At 45.8% G+C, this 18,720-nt stretch overlaps 1 long non-coding RNA gene across 2 annotated transcripts in view; it reads left to right on the top strand.

The window, feature by feature from the left end:
• LOC135389794 (uncharacterized) overlaps positions 1–11,566 on the top strand; it is a 44,764-nt gene extending 33,198 nt beyond the window's left edge. Inside the window, exons 1-2 of one of the 2 annotated variants that reach the window (XR_010421585.1) lie at positions 3,577–3,733; positions 11,075–11,566. This is a non-coding gene — a long non-coding RNA (uncharacterized LOC135389794). Of the gene's footprint in view, positions 1–3,576; positions 3,734–11,074 lie in introns of those variants that run through there. The other variant, XR_010421584.1, reaches the window with a different exon arrangement.
• Positions 11,567–18,720: the final 7,154 nt, after the last annotated feature.

The raw sequence follows: 18,720 nt of genomic DNA, 5'->3' as shown, positions 1-18,720 counted from the left end.
TTCTCGTGACGTCACATGTTTGTGCTATGGAGGGGAGCGTAGTTCCAGTTTGAGCTCATTTGCATATCAAAGTTTTGCATGTCCAAGTGCTACATGCGTTTCGGGATTTAAAATAAAAGAGAGGGTGCATTCAAATAAGGGTCGCTTCCAATTCTGTTGTCTCGCATCTTCCCGGAAACATTTAACTAGAAGTTAACTAATGAATTTATTTATTTCTCGCGATATACCCAAGGGCCTGGAGGCATTACATGAGTGAACATCATATAACAAACCAGACAGTAACAAATACGACAAATTCTAGGTAATTAGTCGACCAGTAGTTACTTCCCAACAGGACGTCTGCATTACCAGCCTGCAAAAAATGGCCTCAGAGCGGTTCTCAGCACAGCTTCTGTTTAAAAAAAAGAAAGAGAGAAATCTGTAGACGATATAAAAAACACCCTGTAGAAACGAAACCTGATGTAAATATTGGCAGCATCTTCCAAAAATCCTTCACTTCCTTCGTTCTTCATGTTTTTAAAGTTAAAAAGTTGATGACTTTCATAAAGGTTCAACGGTGAAAAACAACAAAAGCGTAGCCATACGATGTCTCGATAGGCGACACTTTTCTCTTAAGCAGGAAGGCTGTCTGGTTGGCGTCGTGTACGTGACGGGCCCCGTTTTACCAACTGAACATTTCGCGTAGTCTCTCGGAACACGAACTGCTGCTGCTTTGTAAACGATTCATTGATTGATTGATTGAGATATAAAAGCTATGGAGAAGCTTGTGAACGAAGAAAAGTACGAATGGATATCTTTTCTTCATCCTATGCGATGAAGGTGCTCTCATGAAGAGGTGGCATGTTACGAGATGTCACCTCATGGGGAGTGCCTCACGTCAGTGATAGATTACTCGTCCAACACTCCGGGTGGTCGCGAAAATATTTCCCTCTGCACTTTCTGGAAGTAAAAGGTGGGCAACAACCGATATCTTTTGTGTACGACCCCGGCTAATTTTGACGGCTTATAAAATTGACCGTAATGTCATCCCCATTTTATTAACGAAGTCCCCGCGTGGGTCCTGCACTCTTAAAAATGAACTTCACCACATAGCACGCTCCTAGCCAACTATAAGCTCAAATGATGTCGTTCTCAACAAATTGGGGCAGATAACGATATCACTCGAGATGATGGTTGGCTAGGAGCGTGCTATGCGGTGAAGTTCATTTTTAAGTGTGTGCATCGCGCAAGCTTCTTTGTTGCGGTTAATTCCGTGGACGTTCGTCCTAGTTTTGCGTACATAATCAATCAAACAATCAATAAATCATTCCCGTAGAGTCGTATTCTCAAGCTACATGGTCTGAAATCAAGATAAAGTTGCATCGATACACAAAGAGAGAACAACAACAACAAGTAGATTATGACGATGACGTAGCAGATAAAGTTGCATATGGAAAATTTCATTCCGTGCTTAATTTTCTTTTGAATTCCGGGTTAGAACCGCGAGGCAACTGTGGCATGAGCGGCGTACAGACGTGGACAGATGGAGAGAGGACAGCGGATCTCGTGCTTAACAATTTGTGTTTTGTTTCACCGTTATAAAATGCATTAATAATCGCATTAAATGCAACGAAGCGTAATACCAACACGCATATTTCTCGATGTAGCAAAATGTCACGATTATACCCTTAAAGAGCCAATGAAAGAAGCATATCCAGCGTATCGTTTTAACTCCATAGTGGACTAGCCTGAGCATGTGGCAAACACGAAGAAACAACATACCACACGATGGAGCTTGTCCATACACCACACTTTGTCTACCATGGAGTTTATCCACCAGCTTGCCTGCATTTATGCCATAGTATCGCTTTAAGATCGGCTTTCCCCGGTGCTGATCGAACGTGTCCAAAAAATGTAGCTTCTTTAGCGGGTCTATCACTTGTTGAGTTCCGTAGACAGGAACACAATTTACTCGATCACTTCCACACGATGCGATGAAAAGCAATCAGATTGGCCCATTAAAACTTTCCGTCCATGAAACACCCGTGACGTCTCAAATCCGCGGGTCAACAAATCAAGCCGCATTAGCTGCGCATCTTCGCTAGAACAGGCCCCCATGGAAATGATAGAAAAACTTGGCGACCTTACAGCCGAGAACATTTATCAAAAGGACGAAAGTCACAAAAAAAGAGAGCTCTGACAGTGGCTCATGAGATGCTCCCAGGGGCTTCTTTTTTCTTTTTTTTTTGAAACAAATACGAGGTAGTGAAGTATCCTGCCAGGATATCCAGGATAGGATAGTATATGAGGGATGGTCGAATGTTGATGCATCATGTTTAATGTAAGAAGTTGTCTCGTGAAGCAGGCAAGAGCTCTGTGGGGTGCTTTTGACGCGTCCCATTCCGCTCAGGATGATGGATATGGTCCGCTTTTAATTTCCGTTACGATTTTTTCAGTCTCCTTCATTTCACACAGTTTTTACAATGTTAGTTTTCCTTTTATATGCTTGCAGGATCGACATGCAGTGGATTAGACTAGATTGGCTCAATGCATTGATGTGTGTCTTACAACCAGATTCTACACACATATGCTGCGGGGTATACATAATAGGTGCATGCCGTCGTTTCAATTTTGGTCTGAATAAGGACGATTTACGCGTAATACGATTTTTTCCTCGAGTTATCTCCCGATACTTTAGCCTAACAAAGAAGCCGAGAAAATTCCCCACTAGCAACCCGTACAACGGAATGCCTGGAATACACCACAGATATGTTTCTCCATTATTGTGGCAATGTCGATGTTTTGTACGCGAACCCGATAACGGTACGAATATGCATAAACAGGACCCGAACTCACGTCCAATTACAGATTTAAAATGACACCCTATTTTTCCATCTGGCATTCGTGCACGGAAGGCAGAAAAGTAGACGCGATCACTTGACTCGAATCATATTGGTGTGCAGTGAACACATGGGAGAGTTCAGCAGAACGGTATATGTATGTAGATAGGTCAGGTTGTCAGACTGAAAAAAAAAAAACGTCCGCTAACCGTCGTCCGTTATCAAGATGCACAACGGCGATCAAATCACGCGTTCAGGGTGATTCTTATGCCCCACTATGATGTGAAAAGCCTGAGTTTAGGCAACAACTAGATTGGCAGGACACACACGACATCTCTTTCGTGAGAGATCATCTTGAAATGACTGTCACGTGACAAAGAGACGCAAGTTTTCTCCCGGTGGAAGTTGCGCATGACACGATCAATACACTTGTACACTTGTTTGAGGATTTTAGAACAGGGCTCGTCACGTGACCGCGACGCGACCTATACGTCCTAGAGGACAGCGAGCCAGCAAATGCGAACAATTCCAAGTTGAAGCTGGAGCCCTCGGTTTTAGCATCCAAGTGGAAACAAAATGGGCCAACAAAAAAGGCCCGTCCTGGAAGGGAGAAAGAAATGTATTCAGCAACGACGCGATAAACGGCAGCCCAAACGTATGCGCGACATTTCCAAGCCAAAGTGGAATATCTCGACTGTCCCTCCCGCAGAATTCCTTTTGCATAGACAGAACGCATGTATAAATACTTAAGGGCTGCCTCCTTTGTCGAAATGGGCCCCTGATGCAGTTTTAAAGTTGGCCTCCCACCCGAACGGTTGCCTCTAGAGACTTTCTTAAAGTGTGTGGCTGCACAAAAGTTTCCCACAACTTAGTTTGCCTGGAGATGTGCAAGTTCGTTCGGAGTACAGCAAAAGGTAAGCAGCGGACTACATAAGATTCTCCGGGGGTTCGATGTCTTTCGGATGAAGCATGAGTGACCAATAAGTGACCATTAAGGTGTCATGGAGGGTGATCAATCACGCGCTATGTGTGCACTCATGTGCGAGACTGCGGTCAAAAGCGAGAAGCACAAGTGAGAGGGGGTTTACCTAAGGAGTCGAGAGAGGATCTTTTTTACGCTCAAGGAACGTTCGCTGCGATGACCACAGAACGGACAGTCGGCTCGATGACACGTTCAAAGAACATCCCTTATACTAACTGTTGCAAAGAGCCGTCAGTGTCCCTCATATAGACACGGTTAAGGCTGCCCTTTCAAATTGCTGGATGGTGCTTTCAACGGCTTTCGGTACCAACCTTGTCGAACGCGAGAAAATTGAGTACGCGCGATGAAGTACTCGTCGAAGTTTATACACAAGAGGCTACATCATGTTGATTTTGAACTTCTTCTCTGGTAATGCAACAGCGCCTCGATGGAAGTCAGGCAGAAAAGCCTGGATAGCAACTGGTTGTCAAAAAAAAAACGAGGAACTGCCTTCTGCAAGGAATGTTGGCACTCCATGTCCTCAAGTAAATACGAACATAACGTTGATGGATTATCACGGAGGACGGGGCCCGTGGGTGGAGCCACTTATTGTTCGATCCCAGTGAAAACGTCCGTTGATGGAGTCAGGATGTGCGACAAAAAGTGTACAGTATTGACTTTCGTCGTTAGGGTGAATAAAAAAGGTTTTGTGGGGTATCTCGCCTGTATGCAGTAGTCTTTGATTACGTGTTGAAAATAGTCGGTTTTCATATTCACGTCATATCATGAAAACTTTGTCTCCTTCAATAGACAGCATTTATCGATCGAATCCGTGAAACGGATGTCATCAACTACGAAGCAACGAACCTATGTCAGAATATACTACGGCGTATATAACAATCCAAGAGAGTAATAAACATGACCGGGGGATGATCCGGCCGATCATCTCCAGGGTCATTTCTCATTTTTCAATTACGTTCTCGACAATGCGTCTTAATCTGGACGGCCTCCTACGGCACGTCGGGTGGCCGGCGAACATTCCGGAGCCGGTCCATCCATTGCTGGCATCGTGTATGGCTGTCAGTGGCGTGACAGTTGAGCCTTGTTCCTGGCGGACGTCTTCCGTGTCGTGACGGATAGGCTTACCGGAGACAGAACCAGTTCCAACTACCGGGCTTGTCCTTCTGTCCACCCTGGAAGACGGTAGTTGAGTTGATCATTCAGCCGTGACGGGTTAGAGGCAAACTTTGGACATGATTATCGTTAACCTCTGAAGGCCCAGTGGCTGTTCTCTATCCAACTCAGATTTCGTGCACGGCCGTCTTCGAGTAATTGAGCGAGTCGAAGGTCCGTTAGAACATTGGTCTTCTACGGCACGTGTGGTCATTCGTGCCTTCGAGAACTAAACCACTATGGTTCGAACAAAAAAAGAAAAAAAAATCAGTATACTCAAATTTACGTCAAGGATAGCAAAGTCCAGAGATTTAAAGGCTATGTAAAGCACAAAATGTATTCGATAGCCTGGGCCCCCATGTACTCTAACGTTACCATTTTTTGGAAAATTGTATTGAAAACTATGTGAAACACTGCGTGGAAGTATCAACCAACCGCGCATTGCTCGTCAACTACGGCGCGCGGCAATACTGTATTGCATGCGGACAACACTGGGTCTAAAACAAAAGAAGTCTGCAAGGCTACTTGTCGGCTGCGTATAGTCATCATGAGCAGCAAGCCAGTCGGGAACATAGATCACGGTTGCTCGGCACACGGGAGGAGTATTTCCCACTAGACGTCGCCCCGAGCCGTTTTACCGCAATTTTACTAGCGAATTAAAAACATTTAGAGTTCCCCGTCACATGTATAACTTGTTGTGCTGGGTTTACAACTAACAAGTTGTTAAACATCCGTCTGCTGCTGCTTTACGATATGCTTTAAGCCTATCCCTCTTGATTCTACGATGAGGTTTTTTCTTAGCTTGGATCTTGGATGATGTTGAGTACAACTTGTTGCAGATCCTTTCGTGGTTCCCTCCCTCTTTAAACAGTCCATTTCTTCATACTGAAGAAACCCGAGACGCGGGAAAATGGGGGACAAACACAACGCAGATAAAACGATCGCACAGCGGTCTATATCAGCAGCTCGCCTCTTTCCTAACTATTCTATCAGCCAATTTCTGTCGAGGTCTGTCCCAATGTTTCGTTGTTTGGCAGACACTATCGAAATGTAGTTTCCCGCACTATGTGTAGTGCACTGCGAAGTAGGCTGTACAATAATAGACAGGAAAATCTTGAAATTGTTCGTAGAAAATAGACCACCGCGTAACTTTCTCTATTCTATATTTCAGTATTCAATACTCTATTTACTTCCATAATTCAGACTCCTATGCTGTACTGCGCAATAAACCAGCTCGTGTGGCGCAGTGGTGATGGCCTTTCATGCCGAGACTATAGGAGATGACACGGGTTCGAATTCCTGCACCGGTTGTGCTGTCTGATGTTTTTCCTTGGCTTTCCGGCAGAGTTTCCAGACAGCACAGTTCCCCTGAAGTCGGCCCAGGACGCATATTATCCTTCCTGCTGTCGACGCCCGTACGCCGCTCATAGCCACAGTTGCTTCGCGGCGCTAACGCGAAACTTAAAAGGATTCAAGCTCGAAAAGTTTAGGAATAATAGGAAAGCACATTTGTGAGCGATATTTTCTGTTGGGAAGCTGTCCGACAGCAACCTCAAGATGGCAGATGGTGCAATGTGATCCTTGTTGCCGGGTGAAACAAGCCGTGAAATCGGTGGCCGGAAACAGAAGGGACGGAAATGACTGGGCACGAAGCGGTCAGCCATGAATATTCCCCTAACTGATAGCGTAACTTTGACGGACTGTCCTTGGGACGGGCGAAGGATTGAAACTTGAGAATGTGTAACACGGTCACCGTCATGTTCAGCACCATGGAAGGCTCCCATGTACAAAGAACACAACTTGTTCCGTTCCTGAGTCTTTCATATAACTGAAGCAGCCAACAGACACAGAACCACGGCCGCGTCTGTCGTCCCTGTCTGTTTGCCTTAGTACCATGTACACACTGGGATCCTACAAGTTTGACCCAGCTCCCTTCCGCGCTCACGAGGATGTTCGCAAAAACAGCACGTAATCCCTACATGGTGTATCGCATTATTACAAGGAGGATAAGATCGGGTCGCTATCTCCAAGACCTCGTCGGAAACACTAGCGGTGTGTCACCCAAGATATGTCTCTCGGAGGTCAGTAAGAGTGCCGTTACTATGGGGAAGAGACTTCCCTATGTTACACCTACTATCACTAAGAGAGCCGAGAATCGTCTCGACCTTCCCATCGTAGGGATGCACTACATATTCGAAACGCATAGAATACAACCCCAGAACATTACAATAGAAAGCATATTGAAGAATCCCGGGTGGACACAATAGGTAACTTTACGGAATCAGTGGGAGATTCTGTCACAGAAGGACATTCTTCCAAGCCTCTTGCAATACGAACGCACATAATTACGAGGATTTCTCCGAGAAACGTCCGGCTTTTTTAGGTTGGCACGACCTCCCGTGGCGGGGAACCTTTGCAACTCCCGCTGGTGTCCCCTTTTCATGGGGACAAGCTTCCCACGCTTTGTCAGACATGTTCGAACGAATATTCCATTGGACGGGTTGTGATTTCTTACCAGATCTCGAGGAATTGGCGGAGATGTATTGCACCTAGTATGACCCTATACATAATTACCAGATGGTGTGTACATGGCCACATCGCACCACCATCCCATGTAGATAGGATTTCGTAGCGTTGTTAGAACTGGCGTTGCTACCACCCTTTTCGGGAAGAGATGTGTCTCGTACATTCGCGAATACAAACATCTCTACCTCTGCAGCTCTACCCAAAAAGGTAGGCGTTGTAGGATTCCAAAGACCCATCGGTGCTTCTTTCGTGTTTTTCTTTCTTCATCGTCAGTTGATCCGCGTAGCACAGATAGTGATGGAGGACAACGGAGCTCAGTTGTTTCTAAAACGTCTCATATCTCACATCTAATGTTTCGCGTGTAATGAGGTATGAACTGCTCTCCAGCGGTGAATCACCCCATGTCATAGTCACGATGTATTTGTTATTGTTGAATATTTCGGAAAATCGAAAACAGCGACGAATTGACGCAATAAAAGTAAAGAATATGGAACCATAAATTCCTCCACTTAGTGGAACAGCTACACCATGCAACTATAGAGACAAACAGGTGTTCAACATGAACATTCTACGTGGCAAAAAGAATTATTCCAGGTCGCTACTCTGTATTATCAATATCAATATTATTTTGCGCCACATTGTTCAATAAACTATAGGGAGTTGGTAGGAGAGGATGTGAAAAGCAAAGTTAGCTTCTTGCATTGAGGTAAAGAACATTGTTGTTTTTGTCTGAGTCGATTCTTTGGGGGAAAAAAAGCAAAACGTGTTTTATCTAGTTATCTTACATGATAGCGGGTCCGCCTAAGTCCGAGGGCTTGTGACACAGGGGCCGGTGCCTGCAGCAATTATCGACCAACAAGGTTACAGGACATGACACTGTTCATTAGGCAAAAGAAACTACACAAAAAGCAACGCTGGAACAGTTTCAATAAAATTACCCGTAATACAGCTTGGATTGGACTGACGAAGCTTTCGTTCGACAAGTTGTTGAGAATAAAGGAAACATAATATATCCGGCAGTATGGGTGCCGTAACGGGTGAAAGTAAACGGAACAGTATGTTCGGGAAGTGGTTTCCTATAAGGGGTCGCCTGGCGGCACGATCTTTGTATGCCTTGGCCAAAAATGCTTCCGGGCAACAGTATACCTAAAAGGATTTTTGAAACGAGGAAGTTGTACAAATGCAAAAAGGTCCTACACAAAATGTGAAGGCGAACCGTACACAACGCTCTTCAGACATTTTATTTCATTTATTTTAATTATAGAGTTGATTTTGACATTTCCAAGTTTCGCTACAATGCCGAAATATCGTCACACTATATGGAGGGACACTATACTCTAAGCTTTTCAGGATCGTTTTCCTAACTCTGGGTGGTGTAGTATACATATAAGTAACGTACAGGAAAGCTTTCTTAACCGTCTCAGCAAACATAAAGCAGATGATCACTGTAAGAGGAACTGTTGAACAAAATACCCAGATATTTAACAGTATCATTGTAGTCAACGTTTGTACACACACACACAGTTATCATACTTAGAAGAATGTAAAGTAACCGGTATATAGTATATAACATGCACACATTTCAATAGACAGCTGCCATTTTTTTCCTTCTTTTTATTGGATACAAAAAAGAAGTAGAGAGTACCGGCACAACGAGGTAAATTTTAGGATATGGTATTTCATAATCATATGGTATGGAATATACAGGGGTAATGTAGATCATGTAGGACAAATTTAGCACATTCCGAAGAGCTCTGTTTTCCAAACATCGTATTTTTGTTGATTTGATCGGGATGTTGTTCTCACAAATCGTGTCTTCCCAATCCCGACTGCATTGAAGCCCGAGTGGCAGCCTTAATCCTTTGACTTTCAAATGTGCTGTTCCAACTACTAGGCTTCAGAGTAACGACACTGATGGCGAATTCGGGGTGGTCATTTCATGGCAACACGGCCTAGCGCTCGGAAGTCGCTCGGAAATTGCCCGCGCTGGATCACGTGACCGTTGCCACCCGAACACGGGTGCCAGGAATCTAGCTGTTTTAGCCCATTGGCGCTAGGCGCATTGCGGTCGCACGTCTTCTGGCTTCGTCGTCTGCTGTGAACTACGATGTGCGGACCAATGAGGGCATTTGTCGTCGTTGCAGTGCGGATGTGATGACACCGGACATAGTTGGGCAATCCACTGCTCGGCCAGGCGAAAAAAGTGCTAGCAGTCAAATTCCGGGCGCTCGGAAAGCACCACGTGAACATGCAAGATTGCTTCGCTTTGACCAAGCGAACATGACTGGTCGGGATCTAGCAAAAAAGTTGCCACGAAATGACCACACGAATTCGCCATGAGCTATAACCGAGCTCCAGAGGCGAGCAGGGAAGTGATCTTGTTTCCGCTCCGCAAGAGCGCCATCCCCCATTCAGTGATGGGAAGTACTTGAAGTACCAAGTACTCAAGTAGTACATTTCTGAGTACTTGTACTTTACTTGAATGATATTTCAAACCGTGTACGACGGTTCTGTGATACCCACGATCTGATTCTTTTTTTTTTTTTTTCAAGTGTGCAGTTACCTCTTGTAATTAAGTCGTGTTCTAGTTCTCCATCTAAAAGAATACTGGTATCATTTGCGTATAATGTAAATACTGCATCTAACTGAACTATGTCATTTGTAAACAAATTAAAAAGAAGGGGAACTCCCGTGTGGCTAACAACGGCGTGCCCCGCAATTGCGTCTTGTGACAAAGACGGTTAATTTCGAATTTGGTTTACTAACCAAATAGATGAGACATAACCGTAATCTTCCAGTGTCATTCAAATTTCTAATTCTTCAGTCAGGTTTTAGTCGAGATCGATGCAGGGAAACACCTGCGGGTGTCCAGGATCATTTTAGATTTTAACATTTAGATAATAGATAATACAGTTGTCGACATAGTAGACAATGCCAAAACTCTCGGCGTAAGTTTTTCCTCTACATTTTCTTGGTCATTACACGTTAATGACGTAACATTCGAAGGCATCGCGAACCCATGCATTTCTGTATAGATATCGTACTCACATAACCAAACGAGTCATCATGGTACTTTACAACTGATTAGCTGGTTTGTTTGAATGGCACTCGTTGATTAATATTCGTAACCAGTATCTATATGAACTTATGTGTTACTACCTTACCGATTATAAAAACTCCTTAACTAATATATTATCACTGTTTGACCTCAAAGAGCATAGTTACCTATATAATAATCGCGCCCAGAGTTTTTGGCATATCTCGCGCTGTAGAACCAGATATAGTGAACAGAGTATATATTACCCTGTATCTTGAACGAATTCTCTATTGATCTATAACAGTGTCAAAGAAGGGTATTCATATTGCACGCATTTATTTTACATGCCACGGATGCATTTTGTGGCACTTAACCAATGAAAGTTTGTACGGGGGCTGTGAGGCCGACAAGTCGTCATTACTGCGACTTTTCTTCACGGCTCCCACACAACTTAAAGTGGAAATAAACTATCATTCATTCATGTTCGTTTTCTTATTTACAAATTTTATTCTGCGATAACGTGTGGAGCATGAACTGTTGCCTTTTTTTCTTTTTCAGGAACAACGGAATGTGACTTCCCTGACACTTCACCTGGCCCAGACAATTCCAAGGGCGATGACATCACCTAACCTTTTGCCTATTTAGTAACTCTAATGACGACCATCGCCACGTCGTGCGGTATATCTCCAGAGGGTCACATCCCAATCTGCCGAATCCCAGTTCGCCGAATGCAGTTAGGCGGATTCTCTGTGAGGGGAAGGTCAACCCCTTTCGGCCAGCTGGGAAAGGACACTTGAACTTTTCGACGGGTTGGGTATGGCGGAAAATGACCTAAATAGGAAAGGGGCGAGAGCGGACATCTTGCAAGATGAGGAAATATCAAATGGCTCCTGCTGAATCATCTCCGTTTTTTTTCTTTTACCAGTCAATCAATCAATCAACCATCACTCAGTGAAATATATAGCCGAAGAACTATAAATGATGTTGAAAAATGACACACGTACATGGCACATTGCAGCTAGCTGGCTATAAAACGATGCAACAGCATATTGTCGTTGCATATCGTAAATTCCAGTATCCCCCCCGAGACTAGGAAACGTATAGCGAGAGAGAGCGCATACAATATAAATAATTAGGAGCAGATCTGTTGAATAGAGAGACGACAAGCAAGAGTAGGGGGTCGTCTCAGTATCAAACTTCTCAGATGTGTTTCTTGTTTGTGTGTGATACATTAACGTTTCCTGGTCTCAGGGCTTTTCGTATTGTATCCTTGCCACCATCTCGCATGTTTTATTACCATTCTTTGATTAACAACAACAACAACTACTACTACTACTACTACTACTGCTACTACATGAATGATACGTGTGTTATTTCGTAATTTGATAATTTAGAGTAAGAAAATAATCTCTTCAGTGTCCATTTTATTACGGTACACTTCAAACCATTAAGATTTAAATGTTGTTTTTTAAACCGAATATTTGATTAGGGCTCCTATTGGTCTATATGCACTTAGAAGCCGTGAGCTCTGCGTCACTATCATGCTGAGAGGTCCTGTCGCAACGTTGTGACTGGATATGAGGATGATTTCATGGCCAATTATTATTAACCAATGAAAGCGTATATTATTGCGTATCAAGGTAATGAAAGCACTCCATATGAGAGGAACGTATAGGTGCTGGTTGCGGTGGTGGCGACGGAGCTGCTTGCCATATAGTCGGCCACGCTCAGGCGGCCAAAGTCCAGACTATCGTGCGTCCTGGGCAGACTTCACAGGGAACTGTGGCGTCTGAGGAAGACAGGACACCAGCTCACAGTCTCGGCGTGAAACGCCATCATCGTAGGAAGAACACAACGTCCCACGAACGGTTTGCTCAGTGCTTGCTTGGCCGAGCGATCTACCTTCCGGTGTTGCGGAAGGCACGTTGCCCTGGGAGGACCTTGCCTCCTGGGCCAACTTCATAGGGAGCCTTACCGACAGCCGAGGAGAATCCAGCGTAAAAACCCGAGGCAGCAGAGTCACCTCCCAGTTTCGATTATCCTAGCCACTAAGCCACGCACGGTAGCGAGGTAAATTCGGCGAATTATGAATGGAAGTGCCGGTCATTCGGCCGGTTGGTACAGCATATTTGGAGTTGATGAAATGAATGTGCTCATCAGTCGACAGCCTATTGTCCAAACCAAGGACCCCTTCTTCGAAATCAAGGTGTGTGCGATATCACTCGTGAGCGTGCTCATTCAAGCTCAACATGGCCAATGAGTTGAGCATGAGCGAGCAGTGCCGCTCTACCTGCCTCCCACATAGGGGACAGCATCAAGGACGGCTCCGTCGCTTTATATGGACCATTTAAATACAAAGAGTATTTAAATGGTCCCCCCGAGTGGAAATCTCACCTGCGCCCTTTGAAAATGAATTTCCTTTTTCCTAGCCTTTGAGCGCACACGAGAAAGTCAGTCTTTTCTAAACTTCTCCTCCGACTTTTTCATCGAATATGAGCTTTAAAGGCCCACGACCATTAAACAGCAGTCTTTTCCCGGCCCTTCCTTATGGATCACCCACGTATTCCTTACGACTACATGGCCGGGACATAAACAAACCAGAGAGGAACGCTGTCCTATTACCGCCTTTGTAGTTATGCATCCCATTGTAAAGGCCCATTGTCTAGGACAGTCTTCTTTTTATATTCCTCCCTCCTTCCGCGATCACACAGCCAGTCCGGTTATCTCTTCGTTATCGTTCCGGAAACACGGGGACGCCATCGAAGCCCGGGTGCCCTGAGCTACTGTCACCAGTCGTGACCGATGGCCACACATTCATCAAAGTCCCCGGTCAAACAGTAGAAAATAGCCCGGGAAAAAGGATATATTGTGCGGGTCTAACCCGTGTGATCCTCAAAGAGGAGGAACTATGGTCTGGACCCTTAAATGAGGGATCGTCCCGATTCTCAAATGAATGACTTTGTTTCGCTTCAAGTCTTTCTTTCTCTCCATACTGGTGGACTTTCCGCTCGGACAGTCCTTGTTGTTGTTGTTGTTGTTGTTTCTTTCATCGGTTGTGCGAGAGGAAATGATTCATGAATTTCATGACGACGATGGTTCGTAAAAGTTTCTTTCGTCCGATAAAGAAGGTTTCTTGCAAATGGTGGGTCGTCCAACTTGGAGAAAAGCGAAAATGTCTTTCAAGGTTGGCGGTGATGAATCAGTTCCTTCGGAAGTGCTGGCTTTCATCACGCTCTAACATATCATAATAAGACACCGTGTACAATAACGAGAAATAAACCACGAAGCCCATTCAACACCTTCGCTTCAACTTCTCAAAGAAGTAGACACATTAAAAAGAATTGCGTTGCTTATATGACTAGTATGCTTTTTGTGTTCACCAAAAGACAATCCCCAAAGTGCCCCATCATTGTAAGGTACCCTCTCGAAATGCACTTCTCTCGCCATTTTGATGACACTTCTTTTAACCTTCGGCAGAAGAAGCGATGATAAGGGCGACCTTTTTTTACTCCTATTCAACGCACGATAGGTGTGACACTTTCCAGGAAGGAAGCCCTGAGTGACGTGCTTATCGGACGTCTAATCACGAGCCAAAGGTGACGTAGATGGATACGATGGGGGAGTTTCATGAAGGGCGGATAATGAGGCACCGGTTGATGCGACATGACTCCAAAGTGAAACTTAAGTTGAAAGTCAAGGCGTTCTTCGAGAAACGCCACAGGATTTGCAGCCATTGATCCCCTGACGCCAAACTGTAATCACAGCTACTTCATCAATCCAAAGCTCCATTAGCTTCAACCCTCGCACCGTCCACAACTATACCACTTACTTTTTAACGCCAGGTATATTTGCTACCGCAGTATAGTGACGAGAACTTCTTCAGACGTTTTTTGATAGTTTTCCATCAGTTACGTAATTATCGGTGCTCGTTGAGGCTCTTGCGTTGCCCCAACGAACGTCTATGTGCGCTCCGACTGAAAGCTTCCTGCGTCTACTCCTCTTAAAAAGTACTTCTTGAACTGTTCCGCATAAGCTCCTTCACCTGGCATTTTAGAGCGATAGCTGTATGAGGGAACTTTTGTCGAAGTCACGCCGTGGTTTCTTGCATTTTATTGGGCGCGCCATTGATTTGCGCAGCAACAAATCCAAGAGCAGATAAAGGACAAAAGAAGGCGGCTGGCGTGCAGGGTGCGAGCGCAATCGGTATACCATACCATGCACTATCAAAGTATCAACCCAAGCAGCACAATGTACTGAAAGTCGAGTGCAATAGGGGTGGACGGGTAGGTGGAAGGCCTTGAACAGACTCTTGAAACTAAAGAACATTGATAAGACACATACCGTCCACCCCTATTGCCCCCGACTTTCAGTACATTTTGCTGCTTGGGAATACACGCTATGGGGCAGCCACGAAGACATACGCCATCCGCATATAAGGGAGCTCAGGGCCCGGCGTAGCACATCGGGGGAGAAGTAGCCCAACGGGCATCAGCTGCACGAAGACAGCACGACCTGATAGTGAGGGAACACAAAGCAGTTGTAGTGAGACGAAGCCGAGAAGATCCGAAAGTTAGGGAATGCGATGCCAAGAGACGAAGGCGGGAGAACGAACAAGTACGAGAGTACAAAGCCGTAAGCCATGAGATGGAAACGGTCCCAGACATGTCTACGTGACCGGTCAGGGGAACGAAGATGAAAGACAACGTGTTTTCCGAGCACGATTCCCCCGATTTCATCTCCCCCGTCCCGATTCCCTCGGCACGAAACAACGGGCCCATTTCTCCCGCTCACGATTCACCCGTCGCTTCTCCCCCGTCGGATAGAGTGACCCATAAATAACGTCTGGCTTCTTCGGACTAAATGCCTTTACCAGATTCGGGAAGGGAAAATCAGGAGCTATGTTTGAACCTGTAATTCGGGTTAAAATCGGGTGCTACTGACACAATCGGGTGATATGAATGCGGGGGAATCGCGCCCCACCCGTTTGCCGCTGGCCAAAGGAATCTTGTACACTACCTGAGCAATTGACGTCTCACACGTGGCCCTACTGAGGCTGTTGGGGACTGGTAGATGTGGCGTCACCGAAAGAGAGAAAAGTTCCCTGGTTGGCATTGTTTGGCAGCCGGTTCAAGAACGTGACGTTATCGAAAGAGATTACGCAACACCATCCAGATAGATAGAGCCTGCTTACTCGTCGATGTGACGTAAATACTAATAGTCAGCCAATCAGGAACGAGCTTTCAGCGGTCGTAGTCATAGAGACGAACCACCGTCATCTACGATCTGTGATGGAACGTTCCCGCATACTAAACGGGAAAATTTTTAAATAAAGCTCAGTACGGTTCTCGTGACTGACTTTCTGGAAAGCGTGTTGTCTACAGATTAACGTGTTCCAAGTTAGTTGCAATCATTTCCGAGTTGTTGAATTCACAGACGAATTTTCACTTTCTATGTCCACGTAGCGAAGGAGGGAGAGGAGGCAATATTCTGTATCCAGGTGGCGTTGGATCAGGCAAGCATTGTTATCTAGGTGGCATTGACGTGGCGACCGCAGGCGCTCAATACCGCCCAGTGTTGCACGACAACGACACAGCTTAGACTACTACTTTGCAACGAGAAAGTCACGACAGTGCCCACATAGCAAGTGGCCACACGCAGAACCCACCAACACGTAGAACCCATTTCAAACCTCCCACGATAACTTGACAACGATCTGACGTTCCGAGGCAGTCCTTTGGTTTGCGTGGTGAGCGGCCATAACTCCCCACGGCGGCTCCCCACGGCGTCCGCCCTTGGAAATGGATACCCCGTAAATCTGTCGTTTGTAGACACAGGATGCCTAGGGATTAATAAGGTCAAGTATTTCTTTGGTCTTTAACGGAAGGAATTCTACGGCTGCAAGAGCATTGCCTTTTGCGTTCTGGAACTGAAATATGGTAGCGTAGGGGCTCAGTAGCATAGGGGGCAGACAGCTGCGACAACTGTCTGTTGCTGAGAAGTTGGTTCTTAAAATCGCGCCAAGTACAGGGTGTGTGCAGAAAAACATGACCCGCATTTTTACATGTAACTCGTTGTCTACTTACCCGAGGAACTTCCGGTGGCGTACGATGGCGTATTTATGCGTCCGAAAGCTACAAAAAAATTCTGGAAGCCATACTCAGCATAAAAAATAAACAGAGCGCGAAAACATCGGCTTCCATGCATTTGAATAGGGCAGCATGGCGGTCTGAGGAGCGGTGTGACACGTACCGCTAGGGGCGCTATCGGCGCTGTCGGTCCCGAAACCGAAACGGGGTTCCACAGCGAAGCTCCTCCTGATTTGAGAAAGGAAGTTTGTCAGGTTGACGCCTGACGAAATTTAATTCCGTTTAAAAGATGGAACGTTCACTGTGGCGGTACTTCCCAAAGAAATCAGCTGGGTTTGTTTAAACATCGACCCCTCGAAATTAAATTCAAATAATTCGGGAAATGTTAGTGTCATGGAAAGGTGGCAAGAAATTTTATGACAGAGTGTTCTCTGAGGGTCTCTGTGCATTTTTAGGAACTGAGTGTGTTGTGATATTCGTAAAATATTGAAGGGTTTTCTTTTTTGCAACGCAGCCTCTGCATATCTTTTGGGTAGCCCTGAAAAGGGCCGTTGTTTTTGCACCACCTGTGGGCGGTCAGTCACGGTCTGCCCAGCACTCAATGTGATGACCTCTTCTGTCTATGCATTTCTGCAGGCGTTTACGGTATTCCACGAATACCCTTGACAAGATTTCGATGTCGAGAGACCGTATAACGTTCTCTATCCTGGCCTTAAGCTGTTGTAGGCTTGATACTTGTCCGCTGTACACTTTGGATTTTACGTACCCCCACAAAAAGAAATCGCAAGGGGTGAGGTCTGGCGACCTGGCAGGCCAAGGCATTGTTGGGGAGCCTCGCCCCATCCACCTTCCTGGGAAAGTCTCTGTCAGCCAGTCCCTGACCTCTGTCGCGAAGTGGGGAGGCGCGCCGTCCTGCATGAATATGCAAAGTTCCTTCTGCATGTGAAGGGATGCTAGTTCGGGCAGGAACTCCCTCTGCAGCATCGTGAGGTAGTTCTGCCCTGTTACGGTGCCATCAAAGAAAAATGGTCCAACGATGCCCTCCCGCCACAGACCGCACCAGACTGTCGTCTTCGGGGACTGCACCGGCTGTTCCAAAAGCCAGTTTGGATTAGTTCGCGACCAGTACCGGCAGTTGTGTCTGTTCACGTGGCCGTTTATGTGAAACGTCGCCTCATCACTAAACAGTAAAAACTGCAGGTGGAGTGGGTTGGCCTCAATCCTGGACAGCTCGTCGATGCAGAACTGCACTCTTCTTGTGTAGTCATCCTTGTTGACTGCGTGGACTAGCTGCATCTTGTATGGACGTAAGGCATGATGCTTTAATGCCTTCCGTACTGTGGACGTCGAAACGCTGAAAAGCCTCGCGGCTCTTCTCACGGACATGTGAGGGGCGACCTCAAACGCTCCTACGATCGCGCACTCGAGTTCGTCTGTGGCAACAACATTTGGATAGTCGTGTTTTTTGCTGTGCACGGTTCCTTCTCCCGCAAAGCGTGACACCCAGCGAAGAATAGTCTCCTTACACGGGGGACGGCGGTGAAACCTGTCCTGGAACCTTCGGCGCACCTGTTTAAGGCTGCGAAGTTCAGTATACCACAGAACGACTTGCGTGCGCTCCTGTACTGTCAATTGAGGCATACCGGCAAAAGTCACATAAAAAGCACAAAACACAGCAAAAGTAAAACTAACGAATACGTGTAAGATATGAAATAAGATAAGAGATAAAGGAACTTGAAATAATACGAGAACAAACAAAGATAATATGAAAGCAAATAAGAGTGTACGGAGGCGATCTTCCAATGCAAGCTCGGAGAACCAAACAGACGACAAACAGTCGTCTGCTTTCGAAACAGTCCCAAACATCAGAAAACGACGTGCCATAATCATCGCTTGATAGACGGAAAATCCTTCAACTAAACGGAATTAAATTTCGTCAGGTGTCAACCTTACAGACTTCCGTGGTTATGAATTTCTTATAGCAGGAACGAGCTTCGCTGTGGAACCCCGTTTCGGTTTCGGGACCGACAGCGCCGATAGCGCCCCTAGCGGTACGTGTCACACCGCTCCTCAGACCGCCATGCTGCCCTATTCAAATGCATGGAAGCCGATGTTTTC

This window comes from Ornithodoros turicata, chromosome 3, assembly GCF_037126465.1.
Source record: "Ornithodoros turicata isolate Travis chromosome 3, ASM3712646v1, whole genome shotgun sequence".
In the NCBI taxonomy this organism is placed as follows: domain Eukaryota; kingdom Metazoa; phylum Arthropoda; class Arachnida; order Ixodida; family Argasidae; genus Ornithodoros; species Ornithodoros turicata.
This window is presented reverse-complemented; position numbering and strand designations above follow the sequence as displayed.